General features: G+C 34.2%; 2 protein-coding genes across 3 annotated transcripts in view; both read left to right on the forward strand.

The window, feature by feature from the left end:
• Positions 1 to 23,998, forward strand: part of LOC123682977 (synaptotagmin-15-like) — a 187,664-nt gene that overhangs the window by 32,300 nt on the left and 131,366 nt on the right. The window lies entirely within an intron of this gene.
• Positions 20,035 to 23,998, forward strand: part of LOC123682974 — a 45,179-nt gene continuing 41,215 nt past the window's right edge. Inside the window, exon 1 of the mRNA XM_045621833.1 lies at positions 20,035 to 20,351. The gene's annotated coding sequence lies outside the window, so the exon portion shown is untranslated. The remainder of the gene's footprint in view (positions 20,352 to 23,998) is intronic.

Here is a 23,998-nt window from a genome sequence, read left to right on the forward strand (position 1 = left end):
CATTCGTTATTTTCACATATAACGTGAATGAAATCTTTTATAAAATTAAAATTCATTGGAATTTTAAGGAGCAAACAACTCGATAATCGCCAATGTTTCCTACATGAATCATAAATGAGTTATTTTGTTTGTAGAATTCAACGCAATTTTTGAATTATTACATTACCTATATTATCCATAGCTTATCCGCAATGAAATTTGTATACTGAATACAATAAAATATAAATAATGCCCTCTATTAGCAATGCTCAATTGAGTCCAAATTGGCAATCATCTCGACAGAAAAACCTAAAATCGCAAATTTTCAAATTAAAATTTCAAATTGAGAAAATTATTGTGAAAATTCAAATTCATATTTGAACTTCAAACATCCGATATCTCGGAAACTATCAATATTTTTGTAAGAGGCATGTTGGGAGGAATCATCATATTTTAAGGTCTAGAATATACAATTCAGCGAATGTGAATCATCGTTTATATTTTGATTTTTTTATTGACCAATTGTATTCACGCAACAATCCAAACTCAAGATGAATAATTTAAGAAAGAAGAAGGAATTAAAATAATTTCAAGAGCAGAAAGTAAAACTGTTCCATTGCTTCCTGTAGTTCCTCAACATTACTTAATATAACTATCAAAACAATACACCGTAATAAGGAATTAATAAAAGTAGGAACTCGAAAGATTAATCTAGCTATTGACTTATTGAGTAATATTTGGAACACAAATATTCAATGAGCAATTGAAATATTTCCTACATAAAAACCCGAACTCTATAGGTATCCTGTTCCAGAACAGCATGACAATTCTCTCTTCACTGATACAAAAAACCAATTGAATAATCACGATCGGACATAGCTTTCTCTATCTTCTATCAAATTAACGATTAGGTAAAATTCAATTTATTCACACTTCTGCACCAATTCACTCCGGTAGAACACATTTTCTACGAAGAAATGCTGAAATATGTACAAATTACCCAGAAAGTCGAATTCTCACGTTCAACAACTAAAAGTGCATAATTTCACAGAATTATGATGCTTCATTTGATCTATCTTCCTTGTTTCTCCTTGGTGGTTGGTGTTTTTCGAAGTAATACCCTGAAATTGACTATTGAAGGGTGCAATTTCGTTAGCGGAAGTAATAATCGGTAGTTTATAACAGCCATTTAACGAAAATTACTGGATATTTTCTGTCGACTCAACAAACATCTTATAACACGTATATTCGTTTACATTTTTGAAATATCATTTGATAATTTATAAAGATATGTTGCTATCCACTATGAATTGAGACATCGTTACTTTTTTAAATGTTTTCCTAACACTAGCTCAACATTTGGTAAACTATTTGAGTATTTTAGTAAGGGGAATTGAAATTTTCGACAACAAGATGTCAAGATGAAAACACATGTATTCATTAAAAACAATTTATTCCGAAACAAATGTCTTCGTTATAATAAATAACTTATAAATAAAAAAAGAATAAGCTCTCTAGAGACTTCCAAAACTAGCAAAAATTCTCGAATACAGAGTAGAGTATACTAGAGTTTTCCACAATGTGAGATTTCAGTTTTTCTTTATCTTTTTTTCATCGAATCAATCGTCAATTTCATCTCAACCGGAAGGAGTCAATATAGTTGTGGTCCGTAATAAGATAAACTGTCCCATTGTAAAAACCGATCAACAAGGATATCCCAGATATGTAATTGAGTTATCCCTAGTGATGGTAGTACAACTATAATCGCAGATATCAACGCATTGACAGAAGTGAGTAGTCACTTTGAAAAAACTTGGTTGACCATTGACAGACAATGAGAATGCGATGAATTTTGTTTTTATTGAATTCAAACTCAATTACATCTGTGTCAACCATGCATATATCGATCTCAAGACATTTTCAGTTGCTCTAGAATTTCCATCCCAAGTTTTTTCCTCAAACTACCGAATCATCTGCATATAAGATGACATTTATATTTGGGAGATTCATAATATCTTTTATGAAAACAAGGAACAATAAAGACCGAAGAACAGTTCCTTGTGGGATTCCCGTGTTTGAGACCGGTGGATGACTCATACGTACTACTGCTCTAAAATGCTTATTCCCAGAGATAAAGGGCAAAAAGCGTAGTAGAGAAAACAATAATTTAATAATTAATATTAGGTATATTTTTAATTTTAAGTCGCTTTATGCCTTACGAATTACCATCATTCAGGGTAGATGTGGATATTTTGTATTGAATCCTTGGCATGTTCTTCTGGGTACGGAGTACATGGAATAACGTTCTATGACTAAATTTGAAAATGAAGAGAAAATTTGAAATTAGATTTTTGACGATGATATCAATGAAAAAGCAATGGCCAAGAACTTTAAAGATCCACTTCAATGATAAAGTGAATGAGTTGAGAATTTTTTATGATATAAAAATAATACCTTTGATTTGGCATATCAATTCTGTTCAAATTCGTGAGGCATATTGCAATCCCTTCGCGTGATGAAACGGTGGCCGTATGGAAGATTGAAACCTTAATATTAATTACCAAATTCTTGTTTTTTTTTCATCATGACTTCTGAAGAATAGATGAACCTTCAATAATGTAAACGAGAATCAGACCAAAAAAATTGGATTTTTCCCTGGATATCGGGAAATAAGCATTTTAGAGCAGTAGTATATAACAAAAATCAATAAATAAACGTATATTCCACCTGAATAATAAGAAATTATCTTCTCATTCGAAAAAAAAATTTTTGTCATGGCAGTAGTTATTATTGAAATCGAAACGCCCTGTATATTCAATTGAATTTTCAATTAACAACGGAGGAGGAGCATTGGGTTGCCTTCTGATAGAAGTAGGAGAATCAGAAATTTTCATGCAAAAATTTCGAAGTTATTAACATTGGAATGAAGCCGATGATTCTTTCGGATTTCAGACAAACTTTCTGAGAAAAATACATAATGCTACATTAGAGCAATGTAGAATTCAAAGGGTAATCTGATTATGAATAAAAAAACTGGGTGTTCAAAAAACGGAAGTCAACGAAACTGAAGTATTTTCCAAAAATTCTTCTCTTTCAACAAAGCTCCACTATAAAATTTCGAGTGCTTATCTTGAGTCTTTCTTTATGAATATTGTCACCAACATTCTTCGTGAATTACCCAGTATACGCATTTACCTACAAAGAGCCATGGGTCAGTGTTTAACACTGAATATTCTTGAAATATTTGACGAAGAAATAAAGAACATCAGTGCAAAATTTGCAACGTTTTCAGCTTGGGATTCTACACAAAGTGAAACGTTTGTGGACATCTCATTTGGAAAATAGTTTACAAGATTTCATTATCCAAAATAATAAACCAAAAGTAGTTCTACCACGTGTACCAATCACGAACCCGGATTTAATATTTCACAGCAAATTCAAATGAAAGCGAAATGACAGCTTAATCCTACTTACTCCTCGAGTTTTATTGTTGGGAACAACTGTCGAGTTTCGAGTTTTCCCTTTCGAACTGCTTGAAATTAAAAAAGACATTGTAGTTGTCGCCTAGGAATTTTAATTTCAACCACGGTTTGTGACGACGTGAAGAATTAATTATCCAGTTGCACTGACTGGTTAAATCTGAGGAAAACTGATTTCTCTTTAGTTGAGTTTTAAAACACCATCATTTGTCGAGTTCATTGACGAGTATCGAAGACCATCCAAGCGCAATTAAAACTTTTTAACACATAATTTATGTTGCCGTTGATCATCATCGTTCATAAATGTATTCGAAGATTCGAAATGGACTGCTGTTATTGATATCTGACACTGACCGAAGGAGATATTGGAAATACTGAGCAGGTGATTTGTTTCGTTGTTATTGACATGTTTTATTGTTATGCTAATTGTTTTTGTAGTATCTACTGGTCTACAATTCATATCCTGGATCTGATTATGTGAAATATAATGAGTTATGATCATATAGTAATGAAATATCTGCTCAACTAAAGTGTGATGATTCTATGATAATTCCAAAAGGTTATAGGGTAAAGGAATTTGCATAATTTTTTCGATTGATTTAGAAATGAGAAATTCGTGAGAGACTTCTCTAAGTACATACTACATAATTTCAGCAGATGATTATATGCCAATAAATCAAATATTTTCTTTCAACATACTAGGTTATACATGCCGTACTCCGGATTTCACAGCACTGTTTCAATGACATATTTCAAATAGAAATATCATCCAAAGCGTTATATGTTTAAGGTTAGACATTTAACAATATGGATCGTTTATCTGCAGCTGAATATGGGACACTTGTGAAAACTCAATACAAAAATAATTATTCTGTAGTAAATACCATTCCCACAGAATTGAGCATATTTTATGCTGACGACAAAGCATTCAAAAATTTTTTGATAATGTTTCTCTATGATTACAAGGGGTAGAAAAATCCACTCCTACACCTTATTCCGCAAGAAACTTCTTCCATATTCATATTTTACAATATAAAAATCAATTTTGGATAGACTGATTCGTTCTCAACAAATTAGTTTTCTTGTAATTGCTAAAATTCACGGTTTTTGAAAAAAAAATATCAACAGATAATACGCCTGAGTCGTAGAGGCTGAAATTATATTCGACCTTAAATTCATCTATTACGCGGATGTCGAGTTAACATTTTTATTGCGAACTGGTCCAAATGTTAAATGTAACAAAACTTTTCACAAATTGAATGCCATATTGAATAGATAAAAGGTACACGCTGAAAGGCCAAATGCAATCACAAATAGCAAGAAAGAAATATTCATGGATTGTAACCATCAAATTTGTTTAGAAGGGATCAGTGTATCGAAAATTATTTTTTTATGGGAAAAAATGAATATGAAATATGGAAAAATTTTCTTACGAAACAAGGTTGAGGGGTGGCTCATTCTATCCCTTTCAATCATAGAGGAACACTACCAAAAATTTGTTCGAATGCCTTCTTGCCCGCGTGAGGTGTCTGCTTAATTTCATTCTTGTCAGTTTTTTGGTTCTTGAGAGAAAAATTTAAACGGCTTTTTGGGCACCATCTTTAGGGGGCTATAACTAAGGAGGGCGGAACAAAATAATTAAATGAAAGACCTACCCCTACCCCTAAATTTTTTCGCGAATATTCTTATGCACCCTGTATAAATAAATTTCAATTTCATTTTTTTGATTTGAAATGATGATCACAATAATTTATTTTTGTTTATTTATGAATTTCTGTTTTAATTTTTTCAATCACGAATGAAACGAAAAATTTTTTTTCCAGTCTATATGTACACCTGCTACAAGAAATAAGATGTATTTCGGAAGTGGTGGTTGAATTTAAGTACCTACAATGAACACTATAAGGTGTTCCAGTGAAAATTTTTCAGATACTCAACGATGATTACCATGGCATAAAATAATGTCGTCATAAACAGAGTAGATTATTTTATAATTGATACTCATTTTCCTAAGAAATTGCCATCTTCCCAAGATGAGATTTCATTTTGTTGGTCCACAATGGAACATCAACAGCGAAAGGGCAATTAGTTGACAGATTCGCCGAATACCAAACAAATTAAAATGAAAGTATAATTTGTGAATGTGATGACAGTTTTCGATGGTTAAATCGTCAACTTATTCGGTAGATCGAATGTGAGATAACTGGATAACAAGAATACTGTATACTGTTATATTACACAGGCCAATTCACATTTTGGTGCTCGAGATTTTACAACTGTTCCTCGTTAATTTTTAGGTTCACAATGGATCCTGAATAGCCCTCAGATTTTGTTTATCAGATCTATTCTTTGAAATAAGTTAAATTCAGCATTTTCCATTTGTGTATTCTTCATGTTATAACTATAGTTAATAAAACACTCGAATTTAAGTATTTATCAACAGCAACATATTGACTTGAATATTTGTTAAAAAATTTACATACGTTAGTTTCAACTTGAAAATTTAATATTATATAATTTTCTAACTTGGAGTTTAGTAGAGTAGTTTCTCTGGAGACACCAACAATAGTCGTCCATCATGTGAATATCTCATCGTCCTAGATATCGACCATAGTTTTAGTGATCTTATGGTATGTAGTAAATCTATGCTTGCATGATAGATGGCGCCGTAGTCTGCGCGGCACTACAGTGACTGTATATACTACAGTACGACAACTTCGGCCATCCGTCATTGAATGTCGGCGGGAAATGATAGATTCAGACGCTATCCGGTGTTTCAAGATTCAGATGATCGACTGCGCATGCGCGAAGGTTGGTCCACCGTTCGTTTTTTTTTTGATAATTTCTTCACATGTTGGAGGGTTTGAACTCCCTAAACCAGTTACAATCACTAACAAGTTAAACGACAATGCTTCAAAGCATGTGAAACAGCCCGGCACTCGAATGTAAATAGTGAAAATCAGAGATCTCTGGTGAAAGTTCGACATTTAATGGCGGACAGAGCTCCAACCATTCAAAACGCTGACGAGCCGTGTCCTCGCTGTAGTGTTACCAGTCACTGTACGCGGCACCCTCTAATTCGGTACCACTGGGTATATAAACCCACCGCATTACGTAAGAGTCACCTCTATAGAGACTTGGCAGAGATCACAGAGTGCCAAACTGATGATTTCATCAGTGATCCCGAGATGGAACACCGCAATCCTCAGAGAGAGCGCACTACTCTCGGTTCAAGTACGGCAAGTATTAAAATCGCATACTGAAGTTCGAAAAATACCTTGCTCCCTTTTGGTTTTTCTCCTTCACTCGAATAAATTCAAGAAATTTTGATAAACAGAGTGCCTTTTTTGGGTTGAATCTTATTTATCAATTTTCCCTAGTATGGACCTGGAAATAAATTGAGTTGCTATGTGTGTTTGAAGTAGTTGTTGCAGAGAATAAACGTTTCAAATATCATGAAAATATAAAGAGTGGTTGGAAAGTTAGGTCTAATAGAAGGAATTGACGAAATAAATAATACACTCTGTAACTTTATTATAAAAAGAGATAGACTCTTCAAATTAGATTTTTTTGACTGGTCTCAGTGTCCTCTACCTACCCTCAGCTTCCGCCGATTTACCAATGCATCACTCTGTCTATTCAAATCGAGAAGTATCATGGCCGATCTTTGACAATTCCCAATTCGAAATCTATCTGGAGTTGGAAATGTTTCGAAAATCTCACTTACGAAAGTGACTTTTGATTCAATAGAATTCAAAATTCAGGAAGAAATGAAACAAAGCGACAAATATTTGTGGAAAGTATTTTATTTTATTTTATTCATGATGAATTTCCTCCAAGTAAGGACGAAATCCTATAAATATTAAAAAATTTAAATTTCTCGTATGAAATCATTCGTTCATGAAACATTAATGAGTAAAACCAAGCTGAAAATATTTCAGTGGAAATATAAGAACATACTCTCTTCCAGCAATCTTTTCAGATATTCTTTGAGATAATCATAAATAAAAGAAGGGATAATAAAGAATAATCGTAGTGAAAGGTATTTCTATTCTATGCTACAATATAAAATTCGTGTTATAGCGTCGTTTCCAAGAATATAGATCGTTGGAACCATTTGAGAGATGATATTTTCTGGGATATCCAAACAATTTTTCCAGAATTCTCTGCAAGGACAATGCGTGTAGAAAGCATCGTTGTTTGAATATTCGACTTTTCATTGCATCCAGGTATTCCAACGAATTTCAAAATGGTGTCGGAACGTGCTCACTGCTGAAATGAAATTTTTCATTGTAGGTAGCAGCTGTTTAGACTCAAACATTCGATGAATTCAGGATTCTGTTTGTGTTCTCATCTGATTAAATACCTAGTTAGAACCTGAGCGAAAATATATTATGAATTTTGAATAATGAAAGGAATCTTAAAAATTTCACACGGAGTTTTGTTATTTAAACATCTTTCCGTTATTTCAGCAAAATGTTACGCTGAACTTCATTATTGTTTGAGGTACATAATACATAACGGTCTGAGCTTAGAAGTTCTTAGAGAATTCATATCAAAATTTTTATATGAGTTGTGATAATGAGAATTTTTCATTACAAGGATGTTTTTGGGCAGTATACTTAATGATATTCTTATTCTTCAACTCAATTTTTAGCAACAGAATAACATCATTTTAAAAAAGGTAACTATTCAATCATTTCTCATAACTTTAGAGACTACAATGCATAATTTTTCACAGTTTTTGAGATATCTATTTCACTAATTCATGTACCTACTTGGAACAAAATGCCACAATCACAAAAATCTGCTCAGGGCTGTGGATATACACTGCTCAGCAATCGATAGGGATCACTTACTTGTTCTAAATTTATTTCTGAAATATTCGCTCCAAAATTATAAATTTAGTCAGATATCAGAGTATTTTCAGTTGATAATATGGTTCACTGGAGAAAAGAATGAAAAAATGGAAAGTTGGAGAAAAAAAAGACTTTATTAGGAACACTCAAAATTCTGTGTTTGAATAACATAAAAATTTTATGATGAAACCACAAGAAGGCTGAAGTTTCGGTTAAGCTAGTACTTAGTTGGTCCCCCACGAGCTCGTCTCAAGCATTCTACCCTACGAGGCATACTTTCGATCAAACGATTTATAAAATTTTGGGGCAAATTCGTCCAAATATCCCGTAAAGCGTTAGAAAGGTCCTCAAGATAATTGATCGGTTGTTCTAACGTTGACAATTGTCTAGAAATCTCAGACCAGACATGTTCGATGCAGTTCATGTCTGGAGAGCGAGCTGGCCAGTCCATCCTATCAATAGCATGAGTTTCTAGCGCTTCATTAACCAGACGACTACGGTGTGGACGGGCATTATCGTCAATTAAAATGAAATTCTCGAAAGAATTTCAAATGATGTTGGACTCACTCCGTATATTATATAATTAATAATAAATAATTAATATTGAAAATAAATCAAAAGTTATAACTTTCTGGGTGAGAAATCTGCAATACTTATCGCGAAAAAGTGTTTGATTCAAGATATTTTCCTACAAGAAATGTCATTTTAAAGAAATGCAAGCCAAAGGTATTAATTTTCTACTTCAATATGAAGAAATCTGCAGCTGAGACTCATCGAATGCTCTCAAATAACTATGGTGAGGCCGCTATTAATGAAATAAAGTGCCGATAGTGGCTTCAACGCTTCAAGAACGTTGATTTTGACGTCTAAGACCAGCATGGCAGTATAAAAGAGAAGGGTTTCGAAGATGCAGAGTTGGAGGCATTACTTGATCAAGAGTATCAGGACTCGTGTCGTACGCAACAAAAATTCATGGGATCAATGGGAGAGTGATAGAACAAACGAGCTATTCCAAAACGCCTGAAAGTCAGAAACAAGAAAATTGGGTGCCGTACGAGTTGAAGCCGAGATATGTTGAACGGCGTTTGTTTGCTTGTGAACAGCTGGCAAAGAAGGAATGGATTTCTGAATCGCATTGAGATTGGAGACGAAAAATGGGTTCATTACGATAATCCCAAGCGCAGATAATCATGGGAATATCCCGGCCATGCTTTCACGTCGACGGCCAAATCGAATATTCACAGTTCTAAGGTGATACTTAGTATTTGGTGGGACCAGCTTGACGTAGTGTATTATGAGTTGTTAAAACCGACGGAAACAATGACAGGCGATCGTTATCTAACGCAAATAATGCGTTTGAGGCGAGCATTGAAAGACAAACGGCCGCAATACAACGAGAAACATGATAAAGTGATTTTACAGCATGACAATGCTCCATGTTGGGAAAGTGGTCAAGATATACTTGGAAACGGTAAAATGGAAAGTCCTACTCAACCGCCGTATTCTCCAGACGTTGCGCCCCCGGACTATCACTTGTTTCGATCAATGACACACGGCCTGGCTGACCAGCAGCGATTCGGGGATCGCTTCAAAAGATGACCAGTTTTTTCAATGCGGGGTTCGTACGCTGCCCGAAAGATGGAAGAAAATAGTGGCCAGCGATGGACAATACATTGATTCATTAATGTATAACCAGTGTTTTCACAATAAAGCCTCGAAAAACGGCGGAAACGAAGTTTTACACCTATGTATAATCCGCATCAGGGTTCGTCAAAAATTTTTTACAGATTTGTTCCAGAATAATGATTTTCAATAAACTTTTTGCCAATGTTTTCGATATCACTCTATGTGAAAAAGTACCTCAAAAAACCCAAATGTTCATGATTCCAAAGATGATAACAAACCAAAGTTGTATTCACGGTCCTGTATAAAACTCAATTAGTTTTAAACAAGAAGTAACATCTAAAAAAAAACTGTCTGATAAAACATCGAATAATTCAGAACTAACTGAATCTTCGACTGTTCGTGCTTGAAATATTTATGGATAAATTAGCTTCCTAAGCAAATTATACAAGCAATTACCAGTGGCTCCAAGATTTCCTTGAGGAATAGCATCCCTTATAATGAGAGAAGGTGAGCTCAGCACGTAATTAGAAAATATGAAGACTATGTGCTTTGAGAATTTCCCCGTATAGCTCATTCAAACATATTCGATTCGATTTGAATTATAATCAGAAAAGTTCTTGAATTAAATTCGAAAGTGATGCAGATATATTTCGGTCTGGATTTAAGGTTATTAACCCCGATTATAAAGGAATAAACGTTTGACCTTTATATACAATAGGGTGGGTCACGGTTGATGGTACCCTACACTATTAAGGAGAACGGAAGGTAGGATTTTATTGAAAATTTGGTTTCTTGAGTAGGAACCACTGCTTTATCGATCTGAAATGTTTTCAGTGCCGAGGGTTGCCGCTTATGTCAAAAAATACTTACAACTTCGATTCTTCAAGTGAAACACCCTTTCTATTTCGACTTCTTTCGAATTGCCGTAGTCTTTTGATTTTATTTATCTATCTCCAGCGATTTTCGAAAAATTGATTGATCCCAGAAGGAGCTGTCAATATTTTAAATTTTTTTTTGGTAAAACATAGATAGTATAGTGAGGAGTAAACATTGAAATTTGGAGGAAAAACGAAGGGTTTACAATTTTTTTTTTAATAAATTTGTTAATAGTGTGTTTGTGCACCCAGATTATCTATACACTCCCCAACACGTCTCGGCATTGATGCAATAAGATGGTCAATTTCTTCTTGAGGGATACTATTCCAAGCTAACTGTTCTTCATATTCAGAGCCGCCAAAGACCGTGGGGGCTGGGGTAAATTTTAAAGCCTTCTACCCATGATGACCCCCCAAACATGCTCTACGGGCGAAAGATCGGGGGATCTGGGTGGCCATGGCAAATTATTCACATCGGTCGCTTCGGAAAAGTTTAAACTAACTCTGGCAACATGAGGTCGGGCATTATCTAGCTGAAATATTGGATTATCGAGCCTGTTAAGGTAAGGGAGAACATATTGCTGCACTATTTCTTGAAGGTAATGCAGCGCTGTCATGTTACCTCGAATACAGACTGAAGATGACCTACTTGCATGTGCAATAACATTTAATACCATAACGCCTACTGTCCGGTGTACATGACACTCAATATCAAACTGAGGTTCACGTATTTCTCCCTGACGTCGTCTAACCCTTCTTCGGCCATCATGTGCATCCAAAGAGAATTGAGATTCATCAGAAAAAACGACCTGATGCCATTCCACATTCCAATGTTGACGTTCTCTGCACCACTGTGATCATTGCCGGCGATGCTCAACCGTCAGAGGACACAAAAGATGGGGTCGATAATGCTGCAGTCCAAAAGACCTTATTCGGCGGTAATCCCTTCGGACAATTACACGATGGCCTTGTTCTTCTAACCACTCATCAGCCAAAGATCGAGTTGTCGCTAATTGGTCTCTAATGGCCATAAGTCTTAGACGTCGATCTTGAACATTTGTGCCTCTTCGACATCCGGTGCCTACTCTTCTTCGATTTTGGGCATTATCAAACCACGCTTGGCAACATCTCACAACAGTAGTTGGATTTCTGTGTGTACGGTTAGCGATTTCTCGAATTGGCAACCAATAATTCGACCTCTTTCAAATTCACTTAGCTAGCGATAAATTCCACGTACACGTGCTTTAGGCATTTTAACAACAAATAAACATCGACTTTGGATCTCCTCGAACAGCTGGTTTGTTGTAAAATTTGAAAAACTTGCAAAAAACGACTACAATATTCAAGTAACAAATATTGTTCACATGAAAAAACCTTCACAATTTTTTCCTCCAAATTCAATCATTTACTCCTTGCTATACTATGTTTTATCAAAAAAAAAAAATTAATTTAAACAGTTCCTTCTGGTTGTTGCTGTTTTTTTGTCAGTTAGTATAATAACAATAGTTGCCGATTGTCCTACATTATCAAAATTCAGTTCTTTTCATAATTTGAAGCGGATTATTATGATACAGTATACCTATCGAGTTGAGGTTCGAGCTCAACAGTTGGAAACTTATGATACCAAGTCCTGAAATATTCAGTTTTTCTGTTGGAAAGGAAATTATAGGCCTTCGTATGAACTCTTCAGAATTTTTGCTTCATTATTTCATTAAAACAGAGCGTATCAACCATGTATGCGGTTTGTCATCGATCGCCTTGGCTCTTGGGGGAATGATAAGAAAAACTCGCTTACGTCTTCTTGTTCTACACTTTGTATGAAAATTTTAGAGACGAAACGTTTTTAATGTATACAATAGTGAAGTGTTTCGTTATCTTGAAATATGTATCGTACCAAATTTATTCTTCATGTAAAAGCCCGTTCGAAGGACAATTTCCTTGGATTAACATTTTCAATTCAGCGTAAGACAGGAAAATGTGGAGAAAGGGAGGCTATGAATGAAGGTGAATGAAGATTGGCAGACGAAGAAGTCTCTTGTCAGTGTCTGTTTATTTGGTTTTGTATTCAGTTTTGTATACAATCTGACAACTTGAAAAGCAATACATGCACATGCAAAATCAGAAAAAAATTTATACGGTTGGCTCTAATCAATTTGTATCATCCTTGTGAACGTAATGCGAACAATCCCTAAAGTCTCAAATGGTAAGGAGGTCAAGTGACACCTTATTTCAAAGGTAATTATTGCCTTTTCGAGAATTCCATACGAATGACTTTTTTGTTGGTGTTTTCTGAAAATGAAAAAGAAGTAGAATAGTAACGATAGCAGGAGTTACAATTAGGGAATTCATTCCCGCATATGCTGGATCCCGTATTTTCGGTATTATAAACGTTGAAATGTCCTACTTACCCGCTATATTCTCCAGAAGTTGCCCTCTTGGACACTTGTTTTTTACGCTACCCGAAAGACGGAAGAAAGTAGTGTCCAGTGATAGAAAATACTTTGAATTATAAATTTATAACCAGTTTTCACAATAAAGCCTCGAATTTCGTACGAAAATGGCGGAAGCAAAGCTGTACGCCTATGTATAATCCCTTTTTAACCTCCTTCTAACCTAACTCTTCGTTTCTTAGAGCCAGAACAACTTCTTTTCACTTGTCTCCAAATATATATATATATATAATATATAATAATTTGTTGGCTACTGAGTATTATTTTCTGTTATTCAAATACTGAAAATAAATTGTTCTGTGGTATGTCTGGTTTTACGCCCAACGACCTAGTTCTTAACCTTTTCAATATGAATCCATAAGCCATACTTATTTTCTTCTTCGTTCTCTACGAAAATGTAACTTCGAACGAGCTTCTGGCTTATCTGAAGCCCTTCCAAATATAAAAAAGATTATCACCCCCAGCTTAATCATTTATTCATTAATTTTTACACCTTCAACTTGGCTACAGCCTGATTTTTCAGCTATCTCAGCTGGGAGCTGAAAACTGTTCAACTTACTAACAGACACAGATAAGCCAAATTCACGCTACTAATTAATTTTTTTCATCTCTACTCTTATCACTGAAATTTGTATCACATTATACCACCGTAGTGGCAAGACGTCTAGAGGTGATAACAGAGAAAAAGTAATAACTAATAATGCATATCTGGCAGCCAAAATAAATTCAGGTTGCGCATGTCGCCCCAGAACCTCTAAATATAATGTATTTCAGGGGCACCGACTCTAACTTAATTATGTTTTGAATAGTTTATGAATTTCCGATTTACTACATTCAGCTTTCTACATGAAAACTTCTGAAAATGCCATTTGTTTTTACTTCCATATACATAATTGTTCCTGCAATTAATAATGCTTCAACTAGCATATCACAACATAAAGTTTCAAACGTAATAGAACTTTCTGACTCTCATCATCCAGTACTCAAGTTTCAGTTGAATTTCTAACGTTACTCCCGAATTAAGTTAATTTTATTCAACAACGTTAAAACTCTCATAACCAGAAATCTAGTATTTAACATCATAGCAGAGTGCTCTAACATTGTCATATTCTGAATAGTTTATGAATTCGAGATTTACTACATAGGCGTACAACTTTGCTTCCACGGTTGTTTTTCGGAATTCGGGGCTTTATTTTAAAAATCTGGTTATACATTTATGATTCAAAGTATTGTCCATCGCTGGCCACTTCTTTCTCCCATCTTTCAGGCAGCGTACGAATCCCGCGTTGAGAAAACGGGACATATTTTGAGGCGATCCATGAATCGATCCATTTTTTTAAAATTTCATAAAACCGGAAGTGCTGGCTAGCCAGGCCGTGTGCCATTGTCCTGACCACTTTCGCAACCTGAGGTCGAGCATTATCATGCTATAAAATCACTTTATCATGTCTCTCGTTGTATTTCAGCCGTTTGTCTTTCAATGCTCGGCTCAAACTCATCGATTGCTTCGAGAACGATTGCTTGTGATTGTTTCTGTTGGTTTTAACCACTCATAATACACTACACCGAGCTGGTCCCACCAAATACTGAGCATGACCTTGGAACTGTGAATATTGGTTCTGGCCGTTGCCGTGGAAGCATGGCTGGATATCCCCATGATTTTCTGCTCTTGGGATTATCGTAATGAAGCCATTTTTCGTCTCCAGTCACAATGCTATTCAGAAATCCCTTCCATGTTTGCCTTGCAAGCAGCTGTTCACAAGCAATGAAAACATCTCAAGATGTCATTTGTTTTACGTACATGTACACTTATTGTTCCTGCAATTAATAATGCTTCAACTGGCATACCAAAACATAAAGTTTCAAACGTAATAGGACTCTCTGACTCTCATCATCCAGTACTCAAGTTCCAGTTGAAATTTCCAAAGCAACTCTCGTATTAACTCAATTTTATTTACCAACGTCAAAACTCTCATTACCAGAAATCTAGTATTTAACATCATAGGAGAGTGAAGTTGGCCGAGCCCGAGGGAAATTACACGTAAACTTTGATTAGACAAATTTCAAAAATCACCGATGATCCCCACAGGTAATTGAATAGGGGTTTGCAAGCCTTGTGTACACGAAGCAGCAGGGGAGAAGTTTGGAGTTCGGTGAAGAATATGTCGATGGTAATTGATTGGATAGGATTCCAAGTATATGGTGCCAGGTTGTATTTAGTTGGCCTAAATTCAGCTTTGATTAGAAGTCAATGTCAGGCTTCCAGATGCTGAAGTTGTGGGAATTTCGGGGTGTTAAAATGATAGCTCAATCAATCATTAGACAGATCGAAGAAATGTAATAAAAATGGTACTGGAAACCCAACAATCAATTTGAAATGTTTTTGATGTGCTGATTTCAAAAAGGGTACTAGATTTTTATATCAGATTTCGAACTGTTATCGGTCTATTTATAGAACCTTAGATCACTAATAATATTAAAATATCTAGTGCATCACATCTCCCCTTTTTAATTCTAACATCGTTCTTCATTCCCCCTTTTTCATGTTAAATTGATATTGGCGGATGAATCTTCTGTTTCTCACGTAAATTCTTCTAATTGGCATATTGATAGTATACTTCCTGTATGGTTAAGTCCCAACGATTGTCGATTTGCCGATTTAATCTCAACTTTTAGTCATTTGGTTCTGTACCCATATTCTATTTCCGGTTCGAATTGGCCTCAGATTAACCCGATTTCTCGTTTCCTGATTAACCCGAATGATGCAGAATTCGCCCTTCGGTCCTTCTCGAGGAGCTGACCACTGATCGAGGCATGCCTCAAATCTATATTTAGAAACCGTCTTCAAAGGCGTAGGAATATTCTCGATTTCTCGTTGCGTGAATGTAGATAACGTTCTAGACAAAGAAGCGCTTGAGGCATGCCTGGAGCCGTTTACTCCTTAAAGAGGAAGTGAGATGAATATACAAGAATCGTGAGATTGGTCATGGATACTATGGAACAAAGACTCAGCGCTGTACCGTATGAGGAACTGCTTCATAGGACAAGCCACCACTGCTTTACGTATGTGAAACATTTAGCATTCGCAACAGTGAACAGTTGGAAACATTTAATTTTGGAAGTGACTTGATTTTGGTACATCAGTAGTTTGAAAAAAACTGTTAACCAATCATAAACTGCTTATTATGTTTCGTTAATATTAAAGCTATAAATAGAAATCGACACAAATGGATATACTCTGACTTAGGTCCTGCACGAAGACCTGTATTTTATTCGAATAGAAATACCTGTTCCATCCATTAGCAGTTTTCTTAACTCTCAAAAGATAAACATAAACATCGTCGGATTAATTCAATCTGATGGCGGTAAATTTGAAACAGATTAAACAACTCCAGAGTGTTTTAATTGAAAAAAAAAACTGAGTGATTTCATTGGAAGACTGAGTCTCTCAAAAGATTCTGCTGAAACTCTTGTATCCATCACGAAAGAAAAAAAACTGCTTTATTCAGGTTCCAAGATTACATTTTATCATCAAAGAGATCTGCTGACTTTTTTTCGCTAGAAATGAACACTAGATTAATGGAAATAACGTAGAATTGCAGTTCATTACCTCCACAGCAATCTACATCGCTAGAAAACTTGAGTGATTTCAATGAAGAACGAGGGGAAAGATTCCATCAGGATATTGAAACTGTGGAAGATCGATATTAAGGACGATGGAATATGCACACGGTGGCAGATTTCTGTTGAAGGCTTTAACGAAACTGCCGTACCAAAGTCCATTCTAGAAAATCATATGAAAGGTAATTTGAAAGTGATAAGTGACTTGTGTATTTGAAGTTATAAATTATATTATAAATGTTATAAACACTTAAATCCTCGTGTTTCTGTTAATGAAGATATGACGCGATGTAATAAACCCCTTCTTTGGGGGTATATGTGTCAATGGAAGAGCGGCTTTCCACTGACTGAAAAAAAATGATGTTGTTATAATATTCCTCAGAATGAGGATTATTGTGGGGTTCGGCCCGTCGCACTAGGGACAGGTCTTTTTGTTGAGTATCTTTCTTGAGGATAGGATTAGATTTTCAGGTTGATTGAAATCAATTAATTCTTCAAAATTAAATATAATAAATCGAAAACCAAAATTATAATATTCACAAAATTTGTATAATTTGACTCTCAATATGATCCACTACTCAACAAAACGAAACAAGATTAATTATTGAACATTGAATTTTGGGAGAATCAGGACTACTCAACAAGACAAAAATAAAAAGACACCCAAAAGATCGTTAGACTGCTACTTGCCCTTATCCCGAGGAGCTAGGTTGGTATAACTAGTTATAATAAACTCTTTTTCAACTTTTCACACGAGCCGTGTAATTCTCTTTTATACACTTCACCCCCGAATCACGCACTCAAAGCTAATCTATCTTTATAACAAAATAAAATTGAAACTTTATCAAAAACCCCTGTTTTCCTATTCCTACTTCTGAGTTTGACCTAACTCGTCCTTTCTTAGAGTAAAACAATTTCTTCTTTCTTGAATACTTGAAGTTCTTTGAACTCACTCATCTACAGAATTTTTATTTTTATTTAACTCAACCTTATAGAAAAATTACTCTTATCTTCAAAAACATTGCTTTGCTCTAAGTCCGGTTTCGCATACTATTCCCGTTACTATTGACTCCCTTGAAACCCCGATCGATACTTTTTTCTTCCGTTACTAAAGATTCCCTTGAAACCCAGATCGATACTGCCTTATTTTTCTAATTCATTCTCCCAATAGGTCTCTCACAGAGGGGCTTAGTTGAGGGAATTAAAAGCAAACTCATGTTATTTACCACATATTTTTCTAAAGAATTATTTCGTTCAAAAATATTAGATCATCTTAACTGCGTATTAACATTGGAAGACAAATTTAAAAACCATGTTGAACACTCAATTTATGTGGCATTAATGATCAATATACTTTGAGATACAGAACAAAGAAACTGCTAAAAGATCTAATTATGAATTATCGATAATTCGAACCTCTCGCACTGCGTAGAATTTGGTTCGATTTAATTTAGAAGGTTTTACCAATTTCCGATTTATTACAGCGAGATATGAAGGAATATTACGTTTACAATGATCTAAACTGTATTTTGAGTGCGGAAAAGTTTAAATCGGAAATGTAAAAACAATTTGATCCCAACGTAATGACAAAGTTTCTTCTTCTACTGGTAGACCTGTAAGCATTTACACTAGGGATTCATCAAGCCAAGTAGCTTACATTTTAACCAACTACTTGAAAATCAAGCTCGTGAAAAATTACATATTGGGCTTGACTTGATTTGATTTCAGATATTTATTGCTTGACTTGATATCAAGCTACTTGATATTACTTGAGCTTGATATGCACGCATCGCAAGGCTTATATTTCTGTAATCTCGTACGCGCTTAGACTAAATAAGGGGATCCCTAAGCGCCGAAAGACTGAAGAATTAGCCAGTGTGACTTAATTTGTAGTTTTCTCACATTTCTATGAAATCTATTGGTAGTAGATATTGGTAGTTTTAGAAATATTTTTCCAAACTTGGACAAAATGGCCAGGGGTTTTTAACCACGCCAGCATCTTCAGCTATTGTTGAAAGACTATTTTCCAGAGCTAATCTTACAAAACCCACGATATGTTAGGCGACAAATCTATTAGATGCCTTATGTGTCTTAGACCCTGGATGGAAAATTATGAAATCAAACAAAGCCTGGAGGTTTTTCAATATTAAGAAACTTTGTTTTTTAATTGTTTTTTATTTTGTTATGCTTCAAAGTGATTCAATTAATATTTCTATTCCAAAAAAGTTGATATTTTCAGTTCTTTTATAGAATGAGTTCAATAAATAAAATTGTTTTTTACAAGTTTTCTTCTCATTTTTTTTTATGTGACAGTACACAATAAAACTGCTAAATATCAAGTTGCTTGATATGATTCAAGTACTTGATAAATAAATACTTGACTTGACTTGATATTGAAAAACTACTACTTGACTTGAGCTTGACTTGATTTCAAGTCAAAAAGCTTAAAAATCAAGCCAAGCCTTGAATCTTTAATTTTCACATAATAAATTATTACTTTCTTCAATTTCAGTCTCTTTTGGATGCACAATTTATTTCAATATTTAACCAAAGAGTTTTGTGATACCCGTAGTCATTATAATATATTAATATTTTCTATGCTGTTGACTACATTAGACCTCTGTGAGAACCCTCATAGGTTTGACAGCTGGTATACTTTCGGAAATCGGAATATTGAATAATATATCATCCAAACAAGGCATCATTACTGAAATTATTAAATTATTATACGTTAAATGAATTCATGGAGTGAGATGATTCCATCTTCAATTCTCAATTAACATCCATAATTATTGCTAATTGATAGGAAAATCATATTGTAAACTCAGCAACCAAATCACTTCAATTCCCAAATTTCTCACATTTCCATATACCTATTACAATGAAAGCGAAAGGATATATTCAACGACCGGCTCCCAAATATACATAATATCGAAAGGAAGCCACCACATCCAACTCAAACCTCCTCGAAAAACATGAAATCGAAGTGGCATCAGCTTGAACCAAAGAAAATTTCCACATTATTTATCACTTAGGAACACAGAGCAGGAATGTACAAGTAATCCGAGTTTAAAAGACGTAACGGTCACAGATCCAGAGATAAGTGGCTTGGTGAGAATCAGATTCGCAGACTCACTTTCACCCGGTGCAGAGCTAGCGTTTAAAGCGAATTAAACTGTGTAAAGCCAACGCTGAGGCACCGGCCATTCGTCAAGTAGAGCGAGTACCTACTTAAGCTCAAAGAGCAATATTTACTTCTCATTTGACTCCCGAAGAAGCAAGCGTCAACAGAGAAGTTTGTTGCTGTCCGCTGACGTATTGCAGAATTATGTGATTTGTGAAAGTGATAGTTCGTATACCCTTTTGGATTAATTTTTTTTTTCGTCTGACGGAGCTGCCTGGTTTGGTTATCTAACTTATTGGATTTGTGTTCGTACATAACGGAATTGCTGTTTTGTAAAGGTAATTGATATGTTTTCGATCGATGCTTGCCAGATATTATGTTTTTTTGAGTTCCGGTGTTACATGAGACAGTTTATTGATTTGAACCGATTATTTCCGCATGTACCTAGATTGAAATAATAGCCTTCCTACTGGAGTCTTTAGCATTACATTCTACATTATCATTACTATCGCACAAATCAGAGTTTCGTAAGCTACATAGTCAATTTCACTTAGTACTTTGCTGAACGCGTGATGTAAAACTAAATCCTGTTGCTCTATATTTCGCGAAGTAAGGTTTCTAGCATTATGTAGCATCTAGTTTTCGTTTCTAAATTCCAGTCATGCAATTTACTCTTTTGAAAAATTTCAAGGGTGTTTACGGCTCCAGTTTCAAAAGTTTCTGTAGTGATCAGTAATTTTTAGAAGACATCATAGTGATGATTGCATCAATTTGTTTCATTGATCATTAACGGAAAGAAAGGATCCTTTAGAATAAAGATTCTCCAACTTATATTGATGAACTTGAACTTGGGAAATGAAAATTATAAAAAGAAGAATACGGGCTTTTACCCTTTCATAAAATTCGATAATATATATAATATCCAATAAAAATGAGCAATAATATATCCAATTTCTTCTGGGAGGTTTTTTACTTAGACTTTCAATATTTTGTAATTTTTTTGTGTATGATCACCAACACTTTATTTCAAGAACTTTTGAGTGAGTACCATTTATAGTTGTTATTGTTGTATCCCCTTCATTCATTACTTTTTTTTGGTTTTTGCGAAGCAACTTGAACATAAATATCTCTTTGAAAATGTTTGAGCGTTCTTTTCTTGAAAAGGGCATTATGTCATTTCGTAATTATAGTTGTATTTCATGATAATTCTCGAACGGATAAAAACTAGAGGCTTGAAATTTTCAGTGTAGGTTCGAATCTCGATTTCTGCGGTTAAGTTCGTTTAAGGGCATAATACAACTAGAAGTTCTGCAGATATGGCCGTTCAAAATGTTGTTTTCCTGTTAATATTAAAACTGCATTCTCAATCGGCATGAGAACCTAACATTATCGTGACTACAGATCCGACCGAGTTGATATTTGTAGTGCATATAAAGAATAAATATATAATTTGAAATTAAAATACTTGAGCGTTCTTTCTTCGAGAAGATCACTAAATAATTTCATCATTATCGATGTATTGTCCCCAAGCACGACAACTTTTGAACGATGAACCTAGATAATACTCTCCTAAATTCACAAGAAAAGCTGAGCATACTGCAAAGCAAATGGACAATGTAAAGGTTCTTCATGAACGATTGTAACATGGCAGTAGTTTTTGAATTATTTTTGCCGCTTGTCACTAAGAGGAATTGATAAATATGATAATAAATAAATAAATAAATAAATAAATAATGATCTTTATTCCGAAAGAATGTCCAATATAATACATTACATACAATACAGTACATTAGATGGAATAGTGTCAACTAACAGAATTATTAAATCCTCACTTCTTTGATTTTGTATTCATGAATGGAATAAGGTTCCATGTTAATGAGCATAATTTTCACATCATCCTTAAATTTATTGAGTGTTGTACTTTTTTTTATATTATCCGGTAATTGATTGAAAAATTTTATTGCTGCATATGTTGGATGTTTCTCATATTTGACTAATCTATGTTCAGGATAAAGAATATTTACATGTCTAGTACTGTAATCATGGACGGAACTACTGTATACAAACTTATTTCTATTCTTGAATAAATAAACTAAACATTCATATATATACAATGCAAATACTGTCATAATCTGATTTTCCCTGAATATACCTCTACACGATTCTCTGTGTTTGAGTCCAAATATAATTCTTATGACTTTCTTTTGAATACGGAAAATCTCCAACACCCCTGAATCCGATCCATAGAAAATCAAACCAAACCTCATCAAACTCTCAAAATTAGTGGAATAAAAAATTTTTAAACAATTTTCATTTAAATATTTACTAATGACTCTTATGCTATAGCTGACTGAATTTAATTTTTTTCCTGTACTTATAATGTGGTTGTTCCAGTTCAGATGTTCATCAATTTGCATACCAAGGAATTTAGTACAATGTTCAGGTCTCATGCTCAAATTTGACAATTGTATTTGTGATGGTGTTGTGATACTTTGTTGTTTGGTTCTAAAAAGAATAGTGGTAGTTTTCTCCTGACTCAAAAGAAGACCATTCCTTTCAATCCAGTCTTCGATTTTATTATACGAAATACTGGCTTCATTTATTAAGTTTGGGTAGGTGGATCCAGCAACCAACAAATTTGTATCATCTGCATAATTGGTGAGAAGACTCGAATCGGACATCAATGTTCGTTCCATATCATTTGTGAACAAAATGAACAAAATAGGGCCTAATATGCTTCCTTGAGGTACACCGGTATAATTAATTTTTATGTCTGATTTCGTACTTTTTCCGTTTTTCATAACTTTAACCCTCTGCTTTCTGTTATTCAGATATGATTCTAGCCATTTCAAAGCAGTTCCCCTTATTCCGTAAGCTTCGATTTTTGCTAACAAAAGTGGTCGATTAAGGCAGTCAAATGCTTTTGATAGATCTAAAAATATTCCTAGAAGTATCTCATTATTTTCGAACGATTTTATTATATTTTCAGTGAATTGAATAGTAGCTGTCATTATGGATCTTCCTTTTATGTATGCATGTTGGTTATCATTCAGTATATTGTTCTCCAATAGAAAGTTAACTAGACGGTTACACATTGCCATTTCAAAAAATTTTGAGAAACTTGGTAGTACACTGATGGGTCGGTAGTTTCCAAAAGACTCGCGATCACCTTTTTTATAAATTGGTGTAATTACAGATATCTTCAACTGACTAGGAAAAATACCATATGAGAGGGAATTATTAATTATGTAGCATAGTACTTCTGCTAAATTTTTTATACAAAATTTTATCAAACTAATAGGTATATCGTCATCACCACTAGAATGTTTATTTTTAATTTGTTTATTTAGTTCTTCTATTTCTTCTGGTGTAACAGGTGTCAAAAATATTGATCGTGAAGCTCTAGGGATATCACATGATAATACGTTTACGGGCAAAATAGGTACATTTGTTGTTAGGTACTCATTAAACATGTTAGCTACTCTTTCAGGATTTCCACTAATGAAAGTGTCATTTACTTTATCTCTACCCGTAATTTCATTGAAAATATTCCACATTGTTTTCATTTTATTATCAGATTGGGAAATACTGATTTCATATTTTTCAGTTCTTTTCTTTGCCAGTAACTTTTGATATTTTTTCTTGGTATTATTATAAAGTGATTTTATTTCAGGATGATAATGCATAATAGTCTCTAATATACTCAATCTATTTTTAAAATCCAGTATTTCCTGATCGGGTTTCAATTTCAATGATTTTCCGCTGACACACTTTTTTCTGAGTGGAAAGCATTCATCAAAATGCATTATGAAGGTATTCACAAAAAGATTCCATTGTTCGTCTACTTCATTTGCAGCGATGTTATATATGTTGGACCAATCTTGTTCAGCTATTTGTTTTTTGAATTTAATTTTATTTTCTTCGGAAAACAATCTGATGTTTTTATATATTTTATTTTGTTTCGTATTTGTTGAGAAATTTATTT

This window comes from Harmonia axyridis, chromosome 6, assembly GCF_914767665.1.
Source record: "Harmonia axyridis chromosome 6, icHarAxyr1.1, whole genome shotgun sequence".
NCBI classification, from domain to species: domain Eukaryota; kingdom Metazoa; phylum Arthropoda; class Insecta; order Coleoptera; family Coccinellidae; genus Harmonia; species Harmonia axyridis.